The following is a 20,979-nucleotide window of genomic DNA, read 5'->3' on the forward strand; positions in this document are numbered from 1 at the left end:
GTACCTGCCCAAGAACCGCTGCACCACCAAGTTAAGGACGTGAGCCAAACAGGGCACATGGGTCATCTGTCCCTGTCGGAGGGCAGAGAGGAGGTTGGTGCCATTGTCGCAAACCACCATTCCTGCCTTAAGTTGGCGTGGTGTCAACCGCCTCTGAACCTGCCCCTGCAGAGCTGACAGAACCTCTGCCCCAGTGTGGCTCCTGTCCCCCAAGCACACCAGCTCAAGCACCGCATGGCATCTTTTGGCCTGCGTACTTGCGTAGCCCCTTGAACGACTACAGAGCACCGCTGGTTCCGAGGACAAAGCACAGGAAGAGGCCATGGAGGAAGAAGAAGAGGAGGGGGTGGAGGAGAGAGGTGTGTCACAATCATTAGCATTGTGGAGGCATGGTGGCGGAACAACCTCCAACACTACTGCACCTTGTCCTGCATCCTTCTCAGCTACCAGCAGAATCACCCAATGCGCCGTGAAACTTAGGTAACATCCCTGTCCATGCCTGCTGGACCATGAGTCAGCGGTATTATGCACCTTACCGCTGACCGCCCTGTCCAGCGAGGCATGGACATTGCCTTCCACATGCCGGTAGAGAGCCGGAATCGCCTTCCGTGAGAAAAAGTGGCGTTTGGGTACCTGTCACTGAGGAACTGCACATTCCACAAACTCACGGAAGGGGGTAGGGTCTACCAACTGAAAAGGCAGCAGTTGAAGTGCTAGCAATTTTGCCAAGCTAGCATTCAACCGCTGGGCATGTGGATGGCTGGGAGCAAACTTCTTTCGGCGGTGCAGCAGCTGGGGCAGGGAAATTTGCCTGGTACAATCTGACGTCGGTGTACCAAAAGCAGATTGCCCACAAGTACTTGGCTGTGACACACCTAATTCTACACCTTCATTCCTCTCAGTGCAGGTCTCAGAGAGGACTGAAGGTCTAGTGGGGTTGGAAATCTCAGCTGATGAGGAGCAAGGAGAGGTCCGCTTTGTTCTTTGGTGTGGGTCTTTTAGATACGCTTGCCAACGAACTGCATGGCAAGTCAACATATGTCTGGTCAAGCATGTGGTACCCAAGCGGGAGATGTTTTGGCCACACGAGATACGCTTGAGACATATGTTGCAAATAGCAGCGGTGCGATCTGATGCACTCGTCTCAAAAAAGGCCCACACCAAAGAACTTTTTGAATAACAGGCAGAGGCTGCAGCGCCCTGCACATGTGGAGCTTTGGGGTGTGATGCAGTCAATGTGCTGCCCTTAGGCTGGCCCCTGGAGGGCATCCTGCCTCGTTGGTGATGTGCCACCTCCTCCTCCTCCTCCTCTTCTCTCCTATCAGGCACCCACGTTGAGTCAGTGACCTCATCATCCCCTCCCTCCTCATCACTGGAGCAAACCTGGCAGTATGCTGCAGCAGGGGGAGCATGACTGCCAGATTGCTGTCCTTCTTGGGCACCCCCTCTGTCCGTGCTCATGTTACTGCCTTCATCAAGCTCAGTATCATCAGAGCCTTCCAAACGCTGGGCATCCTCCTGGAGCATGTACCCAACACTGTGGTCAAACAGTTCGAGGGACTCCTCAGGAGGACATGGTGGGGCTAGGGAAGGAGTCACTGATGACATTGAGCTGAGGGAAGAGGCCGCTGCTTTGCCAGACAAAGTACCCTGGGCATGGGTGAGAGAGGATGAGGAGGATGAGGACAGCTTGGTCATCCACTCAACCAAGTCTTCCGCATGTTGCGGCTCAACACGGCCAGCTGCCGAAAAAAAGGCCAAGCGTGTCCCACGGCCACGTGCTGATGAGGATGCACCGTCTCCACGACCAGCACTAGACACAGAGCCTGCTTGCCCTCTCTTATTGGCTTGTGACTGTCTGCCTCTCCTTCTTGGCCTTCCAGACATACTAATGGCCTGTAGCTGCACTAAGCTGGGATATATATATATATATATATATATATATATTTACTGATACTGCAGCTAGCAAAATCAACTGCCTGCCTGTAGTATGAGAACACCACCAACCTTCTACAGGTAGCTTTAGCTGAACACTGTGAGGTGGACGCACCCCACTAACTTGTAGGTTTAGCTGAACACTGTGAGCAGGACGCACCCCACTAACTTGTAGGTTTAGCAGAACACTGTGAGCAGGATGCACTGCACTAACTGTAAATAGTCTAGCTGCCTGACTGTGGTAATAATAGGATCGAAAGAACACCAGTAATTTTCTTCAGGTAGCTGTATATACTGTAACAAGACAAGCCTGCCTGTCAGTAAGAAGATAACAGGAACGGATCTAGTTGAACACTGTGAGCAGGACGCATCCCACTAGCTTGTAGGTTTAGCTGAACACTGTGAGCAGGATGCACCCCACTAACTTGTAGTTTTAGCTGAACACTGTGAGCAGGACGCACAGCACTAACTTGTAGTTTTAGCTGAACACTGTGAGCAGGACGCACTGCACTAACTGTAAATAGTCTAGCTGCCTGACTGTGGTACTAATAGGATCAAAAGAACACCAGCAATTTTCTTCAGGTAGCTGTATATACTGTAACAAGACAAGCCTGCCTGTCAGTAAGAAGATAACAGGAACGGATCTTGCTAAACTGAATACAGTGTGTATATATATATATATATATATATATATGAATATATGCAACACCTGGGATGCATATACATACACAATACACTGTAAGTGCAGCTAACTGACTGACTGTTCTGCCTAATCTATCTAACTCAAATCAAATGTCACTGTCTGTCTCTCTCTCTCTCAATGAACGCTGGAACACACACTACACAGGACCGCCGTGCAGGCGGCCTTATATAGTGTGGGGCGTGTACTAAATCCCCTGAGCCATAATTGGCCAAAGCCTCCTTGTCTTTGGCCAATTACGGCTCTCTGTTCAGGCGGCGCTGTGATTGGCCAAGCATGCGGGTCGTAGTGCATGCTTGGCCAATCATCAGCCAGCAATGCACTGCGATGCCGCAGTGAATTATGGGCCGTGATGCGCCACACGAATTTGGCGCGAACGGCCCATATCGTTCGCAATTTGGCGAACGATTGAACAGCTGATGTTCGAGTCGAACATGGGTTCGACTCGAACACGAAGCTCATCCCTATAAAGCAATACGGGACACTGTGTACAACCCCAGGGGTAACACTACAATCATACTTCCTGTGTGGCAATATGGAGAAAATGCCCACACTGTGATGTAGCATGCCTCTTGGTGAGTCCCACAGTCCTCATAGATTAAAAATAAAGTGCTCACTCTACATGTTTCGTGACCTGTTGTCATTTCTTCAGGAGCTTTGTTAATTCTATCTAGAGAGATATATATCCAGAATTAAAATACAATACACCTTTAACATGGTAATACAGATATGTACATGAACTCACCAAAAACATATGGTGCTTTAAGCACCATATGTTTTTACTGAGTTCATGTACATACGTGTACGTGTACATATGTGAGTTAGTAAAATTTTATACTTTTATATACATGCCTATAAAGTCCATTTTTCCTCCTATTTAGCATCATGGTTAAGGACGTGGGCAGCCAGCTTCCCGGGCCAATGTTTAACAACCAGCTACCGTATTTATCAGCATATAACACACGCCGGCGTATAACAAGCACCCCAAGTTTAGGAGGGAATTATAAGGAAAAAAAAGTTTTAAGGAAAAAACTTACATTTAAATGCCCATCAATGCAGCCTTGCACAGCGTCCATCTGCATGCTTGTCCAGTGTCATTTGCAGCCTTGCAGTCAGCAGCCTTGATGTCATTTGCAGCCTTGCAGTCAGCAGCCTTATGCCGCGTACACACAGTCGGACTTTTCCTCTACAAAAGTCCGACGGACGCCGACGGACTAAAGCTGGCTGACAATCCGATCGTGTGTGGGCTTCCCCGGACTTTCAGCGGACTTTCACAGCCTCAAATCTGACGGACTTTAGATTTGAAACATGCTTCAAATCTTTACGTCGTAACTACGCCGGACCCAGAAATCCACTCGTCTGTGTGCTAGTCCGATGGGTAAAAACCCACGCTAGGGCAGCTATTGGCTACTGGCTATCAACTTCCTTATTTTAGTCCGGTGTACGTCATCACATACGAATCCGTCGGACTTTTGTGTGATCGTATGTAGGCAAGTCCACTCGTAAGAAAGTCTGCCGCAAGTCTGCCAAAAGTCCGACAGACTTTCGACAGACTTTTGTCGGACAGGCCGTCGGACTTTTGTAGACGAAAAGTCCGACCGTGTGTACGCGGCATTAGTGTCATTTGCAGCCTTGCAGCTTTGTCAGTGCTGATCTGCAGCTTTCTGTGTCCATTTTCAGCCTTGCTCAGGCTGCAGTTAAACTGCAGTGACTTTTCATTGTCACTGCAGTTTGAAAATGGCTCCCCTGCGATCCTGAGCTTCAAAATCGCCGACCGCGATTTGAAAATGGCGTCGCCGAAATATACAGAGCCAGTCCTCGGCTCTTCTCGGCGACTCTCGTTCACTTTCGGCTCCACTCGTAGTCCCGCCCGGGATGGGTGTGACTGTTAGCGGAGCTATCCGAACCTATCCGGCGCCATTTTCAAATCACGGTCGGCGATTATGAAGCTCAGGATCGCAGGGGATCGGCGTATAACACGCACCCGCAATTTTCCCCTGATAAATACGGTATTTCTTCACACAGAATTTGAATCAGTCAATCGTTTTTCGACCAATCCAAATTCTAATCATTCTAAAAAGTTGGAATTCGTTAGAAAATTAATAAAGTCAATTTTTATGAAAACAAAATTAAATTTCATGTAAACAAATTCTGAAACCAAACTAAACTAATTCCATCTGAAAACAAAATTAGTAACATAACGAATCTATGCAAAATTATTATTTTCCATTCTGCACATGTCTATTATTTAGTAAGAAGCATTGTGGATATTTTGAAGTTGTAATTTTGTGCCACAAGTTTATGTAAAATGAAGAAACTAAATAAAATTGTATTTGATTTCACAAGGTTGTCATTTCAACAAGTTTTTTCTCACACACAGCATAAACAATTACACCTCAAAACACATTCTTCTTCTTCTACTCCCCTTGAGTATGGTGATACCAAATGTGTGAAACTTTCAAGCTGATGCATAGAGGGGACCAAACTCCAAGGAGTATCCTCAGGGTTTAAAGTGGGACTCCTGTCAAAAATAAAAAAAAACTCCCCTTTATTTATTTAAACAATATAATAAACTTTTATATTAACCATTTCTCAGATTGCTGAATGCCTGATTGGAAACAATTTTCCAGTCCAGACATTCAGCAATCCTCCTCTCTTCCACTGACAACATCTGCTCACTGCAGCCAAATGTGTCTACAGACAGGTACTTCCTCATTCCATTGTTGGTGTTTGTTCTCTCAGCCCTGCTCCATCCCTCCCCCATTCTTGACCTCACATGCTGTCTCCTGAATGAGGAAACATAAGTGTTCTGGTTCATGAGAGAGCTTCGACAGGGAAAGTAACTCCTCCAATCATCATAGCCTTGATTTTGCTCGTGGAGTGAATGAGAGCCGAAAGCGAGACACCCCCACCGGCAGCTCTCAGGCTCAGAAGGAAGGAGGATTGTTCATAGGACAGGCAATAAACAACTGCATGGGATTATTTTGGTGCTAGGGTCAGGGCAGCCATCCATAAATTTTGGGGCCCCTTACAAAAGCTTTAGACCTGGGCCTGTGGGCTTGACCATGAAACCTTTCCCAGGGCCCGCCCAATGGTGGACGCTAAATCTGCCCACTGGCCATCCCACCGAGTCCTTCAGTGCACCCACTTTTACAACCTAATACAGTATATGAACATGAAAAGTGTATTCCAAGTCATCAGTGCTTTCAAGATTTATATTTTTACCAAAAAATATGAAGCCTGTCACCACAACAAGGTAGACTCTTTTGAGCAGAACCCTACAATAACACTAACTGCACTACCAGGGGCGGACTGACCATTGAGCCACTTGGGCACTGCCCAGGAGCCCTGGGCCACTAGGGGGCCCCATCAGAGTTGCCAGCCTCAGTAAAACCAAGGACAGTATGTATAAATCTGTTTTTTTTACATCTGTCTGTATACTGTGTGTACATGTATGTGTATACTGTGTGTGTGTATACTGTGTGGCCCCATAATCTCCTATTGCCCGGGAGCCCCATGAGTTATCAGTCCGCCCCTTTGCACTACCCTTTCAATGTCCCCAATCTATCTTCCCTTAGCAGGTCTAAAGAAAATGTAAAAATTCCAAAACAAGAAGACAAGAGAGCCCAATCCAACAAAGAGACAGTCACAGCACAGGTCCACATTCAGCAACATTGTCAATCAATTTACCATTGTGATGTCTAACAACTTGTTTTTAAATCTTTTCACAGTGAGCACCGAGCAGTCTTGCAGGCTACACACAGCATAGCTCATAAAAAAATGGGTAGGGGACCAGGGGACGGGGGAGGGGTATACGGTATGGAGTTACCGATAGGAAGAGTGGTTACTGTAGCAATTATTGGTCAGTACAATGTAGGTGAAGTAAAAGGTAACAATTTATTATATGATGATAAAACACCTGAGTAAGGTGGACATACAATTAGATATTTGATGCACTTGATTGCAGAATACAATACCATCTCTAATGAGGTGGCATGAAGGGACCTAACGAACACAACAGACAAGACACACACAGAACATATAACGGCATAGACACTGTCCGGACTGGTTATATGCTGCTCGGTGGCCAGGCGATCAAATTGGGTAACAACATATGAGTGTGTTTCCAAATGGAAAATTTAGTGGGACGCGCTACCGAGAAGCATATACATGGGGCGGAGAGAGGGGGCAGAAAGGGGAGAGACCCGGGCCCAGGGATAGGGATTAGGAAGTTGACTGGACTGGTCCTGGCACTTCAAGGTACTCATAAGATGGTAGCCAAACTTAATCCTAAATAAGGTAGAGCTGTTGGTCTAAGTACAGTATAGTTCACTTGTACAATGTAAGCGGTGATGATCGGCCGTGTGAGCAGTAGAGCTGATAAAGCACAGTATTCAGTAAACATCAAGACTATTCATAAGGTGCAGGCAGTATTTAGCAGGGACACCAATGGCCATATGATACTTGTAGAGCTTAAACATGTATAGGAAGCTGTACAGGGTCCTCAGCTTATTAGTGAGTCAGTGGTGCTCATACCTTAGCTTCCTTGGGGATTCCTGGCGGTTGTTACACGGGTCATGCTGGAGGTAGCTTACAGAGTCCGGAAGATTGAGAGGCCGGTAAATATGACTCCTGCTGTAATCCTCCGTAGGGAGTAGCTGATCGGGTCCTAAGGATGGAAGCCCTTGCTTGATGCTAGCAGCCCGAGTGGCTTCAGGTGCCGTCAAATAGTGCAATGGGCTACCTGGTGTATCACCACTGCGCGGCTTCCTCCTCTCCGTCTGTTCAGTAGACAGCGCTGATGCCGGTGATGACGTCAACGCGTTTCGCTGTTGCGTGGTAGCGTAGCTTCTTCCTGGACGTTTGATTGGAGAAGCCAGCACACACCTTTTTATTTTGGCGAACTGGCTTCTATGTAGCCAATCGGCTCTGTGATTGGTTTTAATTAGATTGTTACTTGGTACGAAATAACATGGGCTGTGTGATTCGTTCATTTCCCTGCATATGCAGCGTTGTTGTTGTACCGAGAAGATTTTACAGACGATATCGTCAGTTGTGGGGGCTTATAGCAATTATGCATCACAAAAGTGCAGTAATGAGTATGGAAAGATGCAGCGATATACAGTGCTTTTATGAATGCGTTAAGGTAAGGCAGGGAAAAGACAAGAGGTGAGGACAAGGAGACATACATGGATCACAGTGCATTTAGGGTGTTTCACAAAGTGCATATAAATAAGGTTAGTGTCATTTATGTGGTGGACATAGTGAGACAGACTGGTAATTATCACACAGCATAGCTCTTCCACATGCCTGAGCTACGATTGGTGTGGCACCCAAACCAGCATCTGGCCTTAGATGGTATAACTCCGCCTTCCCCCTGCAGCTAAAACAAAGTAAGCTGCATCGGCTCACTCCATGGCCACCCTGCTTTTGCAATTGCCAGTTCCTACAGCAGCAACCAGCGGCAGACTGGTGCCGCTCGAGGCTGCCTAGCGGCATGTTACTCAATTGGTGTATGCCAGACAGACACAATAGAACAATGGAATACAACCACACCCCAAACAATCCCAGCAAAGAGCCCAACAGCATGAGACAACACACAATATATACAACATTTCAGTGTGGCTGTACAGTGAGTCCAACTCGCACAGATCAGACTGAGATTCTCGGTCACCCTGTGCCACTAATGGACACAGGGTAATTTACACATAGGAGGGGTCAGGGGAGCTGGACAAGGAGTTTCCAAAGCTCTCCAAGGAAAGCTGGATTCCACAAGCCCCCCACCCAAAGTGACTCCCATCACAGCAGGTATAGGGGGAATTGCTTCCAATGGGTTTTATCCCAATTGTAGGTGGTAAGCGATAGACTCCATTCAGGTCTAGGGCTGCTACCTTTCTGATAAGGTGTCAGCGCTGGGCTCAGTCCTTCCTTCTCAAAGCTGGCCGCTCATCTGTCGGCTAATTGCTAGCTCCTTTCTCTCCACAGTGACTCTCCTGTTGGTGATATCCTGTTAATCAGTCCTGCCTACTTAAGCCGTCCAGCCCATATTATCTCTGCCTTTGCCTTGGTCACATCTCTAGAGATGCTCTCCTGTGTTCCTGTTAAATACTTTCTTGGCTGAAATTCCCCTGGAGTTTTGAAATACTTTGATTACCTGTATTGCTGTCTTATAGGTGAGTTATTTTGCTCCCTGGCATACCCCATAGTCATCCCTACATCTCTATCCCCTGACTCTTCCATCCTCCCTTCCCCTCTCCTTCCTTTCCCTTTTTTCCTCTTCCCTTTTCCCTTTTCCCCCTCCCCCTTCTTTTTTTACCATTTTCTCTTCCCCCTCTTCCTTTCCCCTCCCCCCTGTTCCAACCCCCCTTTTTTCCCTTTCTTCCCTTCCCCTCCCACCCCCTCTTTCCTACCTTATTATCCATCCGGGTTGCCTTTTCCCTTCCTTCCCCCCCTCCTCCTCCCCCCTTATTTCTCCTTTACTCACTCATCTTCCTCCATCCATTTCCCATTTCACTCTTCTTTCCCCCTTGTTCTCCCTTTTCCTTCCCCTGTTCCCCTTCTCCTCTCACTTTACCCCCTTCCTCTTCTCCTTCTCCCTCCCTTACAACACCCCCCTTTTTCCCCTCCCCCTTCATTTTTTACCCTTTTCTCTTCCCCCTTATCCTTCCCTCTCCCTCCTTTTTTCCCCCTTTCTTCCCTATTTCCCACCCCTCTTTCCTACCTTATTATCCATCTGGTTTGCCTTTTCCCCTCCCCTCTTATTTCTCCTTCATTCACTCCTCTTCCTCCATCCATTTTCCATTTCACTCTTCTTTCCCTCTTGTCCTCCCTTTTCCTTACCCTTTTTCCCTTCTTCCCTCACTTTACCCCCCTTCCCTCTTCTTCCTCCCTTACAACACCACCCTCCCCCTCCCCTTCCCCCCTTTCTCTCCTTTCCTCCCCCTTCTGCCCCCCCCCCCTTTTTTCCTTCCTTTTCCCTTCTCATTCTTGCCAACTGTGGAGTGACTATGTATGATATGCTCTCCCATCATTATTTTTCCCTTTCATCTAGAACAATTTTCCGCATAATCCCCCTTGTCTGATGGGGCCTTTTTCGAGCCGCCTGGTTCCACACTTGACCATTGACCCGTCAGGTGAGCAACTTGCTCTTTTTATGTTTTGTTTTTTTTTGAACCATAACTGTATACGTTTTTCAATTGCTTTATTCAACTATTTGTCTAATAGATTATTCCTCCTGAGGAAGTGTATGTACCGCAAAACTAGTAGAGGAAATGTCAATCTTTGAGACACACTTCATCAACAGATACCTCTTGGGAGAACCCTGAGTATTTGTTTATTGATTATTTCAATAAATTGAATTTTGTATGTTGTTATTTTTATATGTAATAGATAACTAATTTTATATATTAACTATGTTGTTGTTTATCAGTACAGAGATAGTCCACCTTAACCATTTGGGTGGGAATAATTTGTATCGTCAGCCTCAGCAATTGCCCTACTCCCCCACCCTCCCTTGTTTCACAATACAGTAAGACATGTGCTTCCAGAAGGTAGCCAAGGTCCAGTGCACCTCTTCATTGTCCTCCCTGCCAGAGGAGTACCGCAATTTTAGCGATGTCTTTGACAAAGGTCAAGCCGGTAGTTTGCCTCCACACCGGTCATATGATTGCACAATTGACCTTAAACCTGGTGCCATGCCCCCTTGTGGCTGGGTTTACCCTTTGTCGGTCTTGGAGGATAGGGCCATGGAGGAGTATGTTGCAGATGCATTTTCTTTAGGTTTCATCCGCAAATCCTCATCTCCTACTAATGCTGGTTTCTTCTTTGTGAAGAAGAAGAGTGGTGAACTGAGACCTTGTATTGATTATAGGGGTCTCAATCGTTTCACAATCAAGAATGCCTATCCGATTACATTGATTACGGAGTTATTTGACCGCCTCAAGGGAGCAACGGTTTTCACAAAGCTTGATTTGAGAGGGGCATAGCATCTTGTGAGGATTTAGGAGGGCGATGAGTGGAAAACTGCATTTAATACTAGAACAGGCCATTATGAGTCTCTCGCAATGCCTTTTGGCCTTTGTAACGCCCCAACAGTTTTCCAGGAATTTATTAATGATGTCCTTCGAGATTTGTTGCAGTTATGTATGGTGGTTTATCTCGATGATATCCTCATATTTTCCAAGTCCCTTGAGAGCCACCACACAGATGTCTGTCGTGTGCTTCAGATTGTATTCAGAAAAGAGAGAACAATTTGTTTTGTAAATTGGAGAAGTGCGAATTCCATCATGAACAGGTTACATTCCTGGGTTATGTCATTTCCACTGCTGGTTTTTTAATGGACCCAGAGAAACTTTCAGCAGTCCTACAGTGGCCCTGACCCGTGGATTTTACGTCCTCTGCAGCATTTTCTTGGCTTTGCCAACTATTATTGGAAGTTTATTTGTAACTTCTCGTCTCTGGTCAAGCCCCTGACTGATATGACCAGAAAGGATGGTAACCCACAGAGTTGATCTCCGGAATCCATTAAGACCTTTGAGAGTCTCAAGGCTGCCTTTGTTACTGCTCCTGAGTTGGAACATCCTGATCCTACGTTACCTTTTATCCTTGAGGTTGTTGCTTCTGAGACTGGAGTTGCCGTTCTTCTGTGTCAACGTCCTATCTCTGAGAGCGCTATGCATCCTTGTGGCTACTTTTCCAAGAAATTGTCACCTGCGGAGTGCAAATACGAGATTGGTGACAGAGAGCCGTTGGCGATCATTTTAGCCCTGAAATAATGGAGAAATCTCCGCGAAGGTACCACTGTGCCAGTTCTTATCCTTATTGACCATAGGAATCTCCACATTCTTGTCTGAGGCTAAAGGCCTCTCTCCCAGAAGGGCGCAATGGGCTCTTTTCTTGTCTAGTTTCAATTACATTGTCTCATTCTTACTCGGTACTAAGAATGTAAGGGCTGACGTTTTGTCATGACAATTTTCCTCCACTTTCAAGATGGAGTCAGTTCCAGTTCCTGTGATTCCTCCTGATTGTATTCTAGCTACGGTTCGCACCAGTCTCACTTCTCCTTTGGGTGACAAAATTCTTGACACTCAGATCCATGCTCCTCCTGAGTAGGGAAGAGCCGAACACCCCCCCGGTTCGGTTTGAAGCAGAACATGCGAACAGGCAAAAAATTTGTTGGAGCGCATGAACACCGTTAAAGTCAATGGGGCACGAACGTGAAAAATCAAAAGTGCTAATTTTAAGGGTTAATATGCAAGTTACTGTCATAAAAAGTGTTTGGGGACCCGGGTCCTGCCCCAGAGGACATGTATCAGTGCAAAAATAAGTTTTAAAAACGGCCATTTTTTCGGGAGCAGTGATTTTAATAATGCTTAAAGTGAAACAATAAAAGGGAAATACTCCTTTAAATTTCGTACCTGGGGGGTTTCTATAGTATGTCTGTAAAGTGGCACATTTTTCCCGTGTTTAGAACAGTCCCTGCACAAAATGACATTTCTAAAGGAAAAAAAAGTCATTTAAAAGTAATAGCGGCTATAGTGAATTGTCGGGTCTCGGCAATACAGATAAAAGTCATTGAAAAAAATGGCATGGGATCCCCCCAGTCCATTACAAGGACCTTTGGGTCTGTTATGGATATTAAGGGGAACCCTGCACCAATTTTTTTTTTAAATGGCATAGGGGTCTCCCTCAAAATCCATACCAGACCCCTCAGGTCTGGTATGGATTTTAAGGGGAATCTCATGCCTAAATTTTAAAAAATGGCATGGGGGTCCCCCCAAAAATTCATACCAGACCCTTATCTGAGAACGCAACATGACAGGCCGCAGGAAAAGAGGGGGGACAAGAGAGCCCCCCCTCCTGAACCATACCAGGCCACATACCCTTTACATGGGGAGGGTGCTTTGGGGTAGCCCCCAAAGCACCTTGTCCCCATGTTGATGGGGACAAGGGCCTCATCCCCACAACCCTTGCCCGGTGGTTTTGGGGGTCTAACAAGGGGACCCCCAGATCCCGCCCCCCCTGTTTGAAATGGTAACAGGTACATTGTACAAAAAAGTGTTGAAATTAAAAAAAAAAAACACAAGACACACTTTAGGACAAGTCCTTTATTAAAAAATAAATAAAAATGTCCCACAAAGTCCATTCATCTTCTTCTCTTTTTTTAAATGTTGGCACGGGGTTCCCCTTATAATCCATACCAGACCTTAAGGGTCTAGTATGGATTTTGAGGGGGATCCCTACGCCTTTTTAAAAAAAAAATTGGCGCAGGATTCCCCGCAATATCCATACCAGACCTGAAGGGCCTGGTATGGAATTTGGGGGGACCCCCACGCAATTTTTTTTAAACTTTTGGTTGGGGGTTCCCCTTAATATTTATACCAGACCCAAAGGGCCTGGTAATGGACTGGGGGGATCCCATGCCATTTTTTTCAATGACTTTTATCTGTATTGCCGAGACCTGACAATTCATTATAGCCGCTATTACTTTTAAATGACTTTTTTTCCTTTAGAAATGTCATTTTGTGCAGGGACTGTTCTAAACATGGGGAAAAAGCGCCACTTTACAGGCATACTATAGAAACCCCCCAGGTTCGAAATTTAAAGGAATATTTCACTTTCATTGTTTCACTTTAAGCATTATTAAAATCACTGCTCCCGAAAAAACGTCCGTTTTTAAAACTTTTTTTTGCATTGATACATTGGACCCGGGTACTCAAAAACTTTTTATGACAATAACTTGCATATAAGCCTTTAAAATTAGCACTTTTGATTTCTCCAAAAGACTTTTAAAGGGTGTTTCGTGACTTTCCAATTTGCTGCGAACACCCCAAATGGTTCGCTATTCGTCAAACACCCGATCGGTCTTATCCCTACACCTGGGAAACCTTGTGACCGCTGGTTTATCCCAGAGAGTCTCCGTACTGCCGTGCTCCAGACTTATTATTCTCCCAAGGCTGCTGGCCACCCTGAGAAGAATCCACTCTTTTGGGCCATTTCCCAACAATTCTGGTGGCCTAGTCTACATGCTAATGTAACCACCTTCATAGCTGCCTGTTCCGGGTGTGCGACTCCATGACACCTTCCACAATCAAACATTATAAAAAAAAACAGAGGTACCCCCGAAGTTATAGAACCCTCCCTGTGTCTGTAAACAGTATATTACAATGAATATTAAATAACTTCATATATATGTAAACATATCACACAAGGAGGGAGTAGTTCATCCCGATGCATTTTGTCTTTGTCAACTTCTTCAAGGGCTTGAAGAGGTGCAGTGATAATGGGTTGCTAGAATAAATATATACATACATACATAAGATATCCACAGACCATTGTTATCAATAGCAATTGTTTTGGCATTTCGTGTGTATATTCATCATGTTAACTTACAGTTAAAAAGTAAAAATTTAGCTCAGGAGGATCCAACAAAAAGTTTAATTTAATGCGGTCAGACACCAAAAGGACCAAGACACCGCAGGCTGGATGGGCCAGGAAAATCCACCAAGGGGCCAACAAAAACCCCAAATAAGGGGGAGCAAATAAGAAAGTGTCACCCCCACTCAGGATATATTCCAAATACTATCAAATAAAAGAGACACAGATATATATATAGATTGCTATATCTCATACACAGCACACAAAACACAAATTTTTTGTGGCTGACAATACAGCCATGGACCATATATAGACATACCCAGCCTAGGTAGTATGTGTAAATGTAATTCCAATGGAGGGCAAAGGGTAAGCAGCTGCATCAAAAGTATATACAATATCTCACAACAGTGAGTACGCCCCTCACATTTTTGTAAATATTTTCTTCTATCTTTTCATGTGACAACACTGAAGAAATGACACTTGTCTACATGTAAAGTAGTGAGTGTACAGCTTGTATAACAGTGTAAATTTGCTGTCCCCTCAAAATAACTCAGCACACAGCCATTAATGTCTAAACAGCTGGCAACAAAAGTCAGTACAGCCCCAAGTGAAAATGTCCAAATTGGGTCCAATTAGCCATTTTCCCTCCCCATTGTCATGTGACTCGTTAGTGTCACAAGGTCTCAGGTGTGAATGGGGAGCAGGTGTGTTAAATTTGGTGTTATCGCTCTCACTCTCTCATACCGGTCATTGGAAGTTCGACATGGCACCTCATGGCAAAGAACTCTCTGAGGATCTGAAAAAAAGAATTGTTGCTCTACATAAAGATGGCCTAGGCTATAAGAAGATTGCCAAGACCCTGAAACGGAGCTTCAAAATTAATAGCACAAAGATGGCAAGCAAAAAAACCCCCATCGGTAAGAGACTGGGTCAGCATAGTAACAGAGATGATATGGAGAGAGATAACAGTGTATAGAAGGAGAAGAAATATCAAAGAATTTAAAAAAATGTGGAAACCCTGGTTGGAAAAGATGGGATATCCTATGTAAAGCATTAAAGAAAGGCTATGGAAGGTTCTGTGGAAATAAATATACAAGGGTATGAGAAAGTAAGACCCAGAATATATGCAAGGAGGGAAGGGATAAAAGGGGGTAGCAAATAAAATAGGGGGACAAAGGGGTTAAATGCTGTGAAATACTTTTAATTTTATCATGTATTAATTTTAATGTGGCTATTATATATATATATATATGTATATATATATATATATATATATATATATATATATATATATATATATATATATATATATATATATATATATATATATATATATATATGTATATATATATATATATATATATATATATATATATATATATATATATATATATATATAATGTATCACAATTTGTAACTGTGAAAAAAATGAATAAAGATTATAAAAAGTGAAAAAAAAAAAATGATGTGTAATTTATGCCCTTTGCAAGCCTGAAGATGCTCTTTGGATTTTGGGACCCTCTATGCAGCTAGGCTGCATAAAAAAGTCTGAAATATTTAGTATTCCCATACTCAGGAGGAACATCAGTGAATGCTTTGGTGTGTAATTCTATGCATTCCTATATTGTGTATGAGAAATATATTATTATTCGGCAGTACAGTGAAGGGTCTACTTTGTAAAAGTGACATTTTGTAGATGTTTCTCCTGTCCTGGCACTTCAGGGCCTCCAGAAATGTGATAAGTAGTCAGGAAATTATATACAACACACTCTGAAATCCTAAAGGTGCTCCTTGGATTTTGGGCCCCTTTATGCATCTAAGCAGCAAAAACATTTCACACATGTGGTATCCCCATACTCAGGGGAAGTAGAAGAATGTGTTTTGGGGTGAAATTGTAAATAACTTATTAAAGTGACAGCTTTGTTAAATAAAATCAAAATTTAATTTACCCTTTTATTTTCCAAAAGAATGTGGCAAAAGATTACAACTTCAAATAAACTCATCATACTCCTTACTAAATAGCTTGCAGTGCCTACTTTCCAAAAATGTGTCATATTTTGGTGATATTTGCACTGTCCTGGAATTTTAGAACCTCAATAAATGAGATAGGCAGTCAGAACATCAGGAATGTTATATTTCATATATATTCACCATAGTCTGTAGACTCTATAACTCTCACACAGAAAACATAATATACAATATATTTTTTTTTTGAGCAAATAAATGCAGCAGAATACAGTTTGGCCTGAATTTACGAAGAATGATTTATTTGTAAAATTTTATAACAGAAACTAAAGGAAATTAAAAAAAAAATGTTCAGTCTTTTTCCATTTATATAGTAAAGAAATAAAAAACAGGCAAATAGATACCAGCAAAAGAAACCTCTATTTCTAAAAACAAAAATTATATAAAATGTGTTTGTGAACATTGTTGCATGACTAATTGTCAAAATCACGGTGCAGAAAATTGAAAAATGGCCCGGACAGTAAAGGAACTTGCTGTCCGGGGGAATATTTCAATTTTTTTTACATAAATGTTAAAATCAGCATTTCTGCTAGAAAATTACTTAGAACCCCCAGACAGTGGATATTTTCTGAGAGCAAAGGCAGTGGAGAAAAAATGTTTATTAAAACACACATTTTCAGGAAAAATAGACTAAAATGAATTTTAGTGCACACAACCACAATAGAATACTCACATTTTTGGTAAAATATAAGAGATTGGGTTGCATTGAGTAAATAGATACCGAACATGACTCAAAATTGCATGAACCTGGGAAATGGTACCAAACTACGGGACCTAAAAGTCTCTACAAGTTATCAGTGTAGAGTAAATAATCAATGATGGACCTGGAATTATTGCTCTCTCTCTGATCTTCATAGCGATACCTCACATGTGTGGTGCAATCATTGTTTACATGAGAGAGCAGACCTACGTGTTTGTTTCTATTTGCATGTATGTGTGAAGAGGGGCTTTTAAACCTTTTTTTAACTATTTGTATGTATTTTAAAATTTTTTTACTGTTTATTTTTTTTTTTATCCACTTAACTTTACTGCTATTACAAGAGGGTTGGGCAGGTGACAGGTTGTCTTTGTCTTTTCCATTAACCCCCATATGTCTCTGCTGCCCTCTAAGGCAGCTAACCAAGCACAGATTGTGGTTGATTAGCTGCTTCCCTGGTTGTAACAGTCAGGGAATGACAGCTCTGAAACTGGAAGAGACGCAATCCTCATCGCTTCTGGCTTCATCACAGAGCCGCATCCATGATCTTGGTATAACCACTTGCTATATATGCATGGTGGTCAGCAAGTGGTTAAGTTAGAGGCAAAAACATTAAAAGCCAAAACTTTATTGAACACTTCTAAACAGTTACAGCAGCAGGTTTTTTTTTATTATTATTAAAAGGTTTAAATGAATAAAAGCTGATAGTTGTAAGTACAACCAGCAGTGTTATTTGGTTTATCCCAACCCATCTATCCTCTTTGATGGACAGCATGGCCTTCTACAGGAAGTGGAAAAAAATGGATCTACTTGCAGAGTCAGGGGGAGAATCAGAAAAACAAAAATGTTAACCTCTCGAGTCCCCATTGTTGTTGTCAGCTGCTGCTGCACACATGTCTGAGGGGTCTGGATCTGGTCTCCACCAACCATTTCCAGCCAGCTGAAAATAATGTGTAGATAAAAAATAGTAAAAAATGTTTTGTATGTACAGCAATGCAGTGTCTTGGATTGTTATAATTTCTACATCAATACAACTGAATATTACATTAACCATTCATACAAACATTTCATGCATCACAATGTATCGTGCAAAGGAGAATAAAGCTCTGCTAGAGCAAAATGCAGGCATTCACTGGAGTTTTACCAGTTTTATATCTGATACACTACATAACAATTGCATGAAAGTGATACTATTTTAATCAGCAGACTGGGATAAATTACAGGGAAAAAAATAAATAAAAATATATGTATCTAAATTTCCTAAAGCCCTATTTGTCCCCAAAAACAATGATGTATCCTACATTTGGGTAGACTACAAATTTCAAAGATGTAATGTGCAGAACTGAGACATCACCATAAATTAAAAAAAAAATGCTCATGAACTCAAGGGGGCAGTGGCGGCTCATCCATTAGGGGCGCACTGGCACTGCCTCCATGGTTTTGGAAGCATGGGATTAGAGCCAGAGGCTGTAATAGGCTACAAAAAAAGGGTGGGCCTGGGACACAGAGCACTGCGCCTGAAGCCCACCCAGTTGTGTGACAATAGCAAATGAATATTCACTATTGCAACACTGGTTCTCCTCCTGGCCAATCAGGAAGCGGGGCATGAGACCCATCACCCGACTGGCTGAAAGGAGATCTGATCGGATTGGCCGCCAGGAGGAGAAGGGAGGAGACGCTGGGAAGCTGAGACAGCAGCCGTCTGGAGAGAAGCTGCTTCCCAGAGTGCTGCCCACAAGATGGGGTAAGTGCGGGCCCTGACTGATGAGTGAGGGCTTCTGTGCCATCCGTGACCTGACCAGGGAGGTGGCTGTGAATGATTGTTTGCCGCCCTCCCCCCCAAAAAAAATACCAGCTGCCACTGCAAGGGGGTTTAGAAAAAGAAAGGCTCAGGGAATGACAGATTGCACAATTTCTGTAATTATTGATATTGATTTGAAGTTTACCCCAAAAAAGGAGATCTCCACTCAGAGTCAATAAAGTAAATACATTAAGTTATACTCATCCCATAAAACAGCCAATGCTTGATGTTAGAAAGCCTGCACCAACTTAAGAAGTTGCTTTCTCACTGAGCAGAGACTTTTTCCTAGCTGATGTCCCAGCGGCAGATCTGCCTGCAAAGTTGTCATCTATAAGAGGAAGTGGAACATGAAAAGGTGGCATTGATCATAGGAGGGGAGGTAAAACCTTTAGTGGGAAGTGTGGACAAGATGGGCTTATTAGCTGGAGGACTCACGATTGCTGATATAGCAATAATCAGCAGAACCTGGAAAGTACTCGCTCACTGAGGCTTCAGAGGCTTGGCAAGATGCCGCTTAACTGCTACCCAGTCTCTGTCACTGGGGAATTGTTAAGGTTTCAGCTCAGGATCTGACAATGAGAAAAACATTTGGAAACACAGCTCAGTTAGTGAATGATGCCAATGCATTACATGTTCAGTCATAGCTAAGGGAGCTAGAGAGGAGGTGGAATCCTTATGGGTAGAGCTAAGGGGAAAATAATACTGGGAGTATGCTATAGGCCCCCTAACCTGAGGGAGGAAGTGGAGACAGATCTCCTATCACAATTTGGATTAGCAGCAAGGGAAGTGTTATCATAATGGGGGATTTTAATTATCCAGACATAGACTGGGCGGAGGGAACCGCGCATTCATTTAAGGCTCGCCAGTTCCTTAATGTCTTGCAGGACAATTTTATGGGTCAGATGGTAGACGCACCAACTAGAAATAAAACATTACTGGATCTACTGATTACGAACAATACAGACCTGATCACGGATGTGGAAATACAAGGCAATTTAGGTAACAGTGATCACAGGTCAATTCGTTTCAGCATAAATCACACAAATAGGAAACATAAAGGGAATACAAACACACTGAATTTCAAAAGAACCAACTTCCCTAAACTACAAACCTTGCTAAAACGCATAAATAGGGATAAAATCTTAGGAACAAAGAATACGGAGGAGAGATGGGTTTGCTTTAAGAGCATATTAAATAAGGGCATTAGCCAATGTATCCCATTGGGTAATAAAATTAAAAGAGTGAACAAAAGTCCTGGATGGCTTAACTCCAATGTAAAAAATGCATATAAAAGCAAAGGAGAAGGCCTTCAAAAAATACAGGGTTGATGAATCATCTTCAGCATTCAGACTTTATAAAGAATGCAACAAGAAATGCAACAAGAATTGTAAGGGTGCAATAAGGACGGCTAAGATAGAACAGGAAAGACACATAGCGGAGGAGAGCAAAAAAATCCCAATAAATTCTTTAAGTATGTAAATAGTAAAAAAGGGTGGACAGACCATATTGGCTCCATAAAGAATGAGGAAGGACATCTGGTTACAATGGATGGGGAGATGGCAAAGGTGTTGAATTTATTCTTCTCTTCAGTCTTCATGATGGAATCGGGGGGCTTCAGTAACAAAAACTCACCGGGACCAGATGGCTTGCACCCGAGGGTACTTGGGGAACTCAGGCAAGTGATTGCCAGACCGTTGTTCCTAATTTTTACAGTTAGTTTACTGACTGGAATGGTACCAGCTGATTGGAGAAAAGCCAATGTAGCACCAATATTTAAAAAGGGCCCAAAATACATCCCGAATTACAGACCAGTTAGCCTAACATCAATAGTATGTAAACTCTTGGAGGGGATGATAAGGGACTATATACAAGATTTTAGTAATGAGAACGGTATCATTAGCAGTAATCAGCATGGATTCATGAAGAATCGTTCTTGCCAAACCAATCTATTAACCTTCTATGAGGAGGTGAGTTGCCATCTAGATAAAGGACGGCCCGTAGACGTGGTGTATCTGGATTTTGCAAAAGCATTTGACACAGTTCCCCATAAACGGTTACTCTACAAAATAAGGTCCGTTGGCATGGACCATAGGGTGAGTACATGGATTGAAAACTGGCTACAAGGGCGCGTTCAGAGGGTGGTGATAAATGGGGAGTACTCGGAATGGTCAGGGGTGGGTAGTGGAGTTCCCCAGGGTTCTGTGCGGGACCAATCCTATTTAGTTTGTTCATAAATGACCTGGAGGATGGGATCTCAGTTCAATCTCTGTATTTGCAGACAATACTAAGCTAAGCAGGGAAATAACTTCTCCGCAGGATGTGGAAACCTTGAAAAAAGATCTGAACAAATTAATGGGGTGGGCAACTACATGGCAAATGAGGTTCAATGTAGAAAAATGTAAAATAATGCATTTGGTTGGCAGAAATCTGAATGCAATCTATACA

The 20,979-nt window shown here is 43.3% G+C and overlaps 1 protein-coding gene across 1 annotated transcript in view; it reads right to left on the reverse strand.

The window, feature by feature from the left end:
• LOC141126380 (uncharacterized) overlaps positions 1 to 20,979 on the reverse strand; it is a 133,183-nt gene that overhangs the window by 109,725 nt on the left and 2,479 nt on the right. The gene's annotated exons all lie outside the window — the stretch shown is intronic.

Source organism: Aquarana catesbeiana, linkage group LG02, assembly GCF_042186555.1.
Source record: "Aquarana catesbeiana isolate 2022-GZ linkage group LG02, ASM4218655v1, whole genome shotgun sequence".
Classification (NCBI taxonomy): Eukaryota; Metazoa; Chordata; class Amphibia; order Anura; family Ranidae; genus Aquarana; species Aquarana catesbeiana.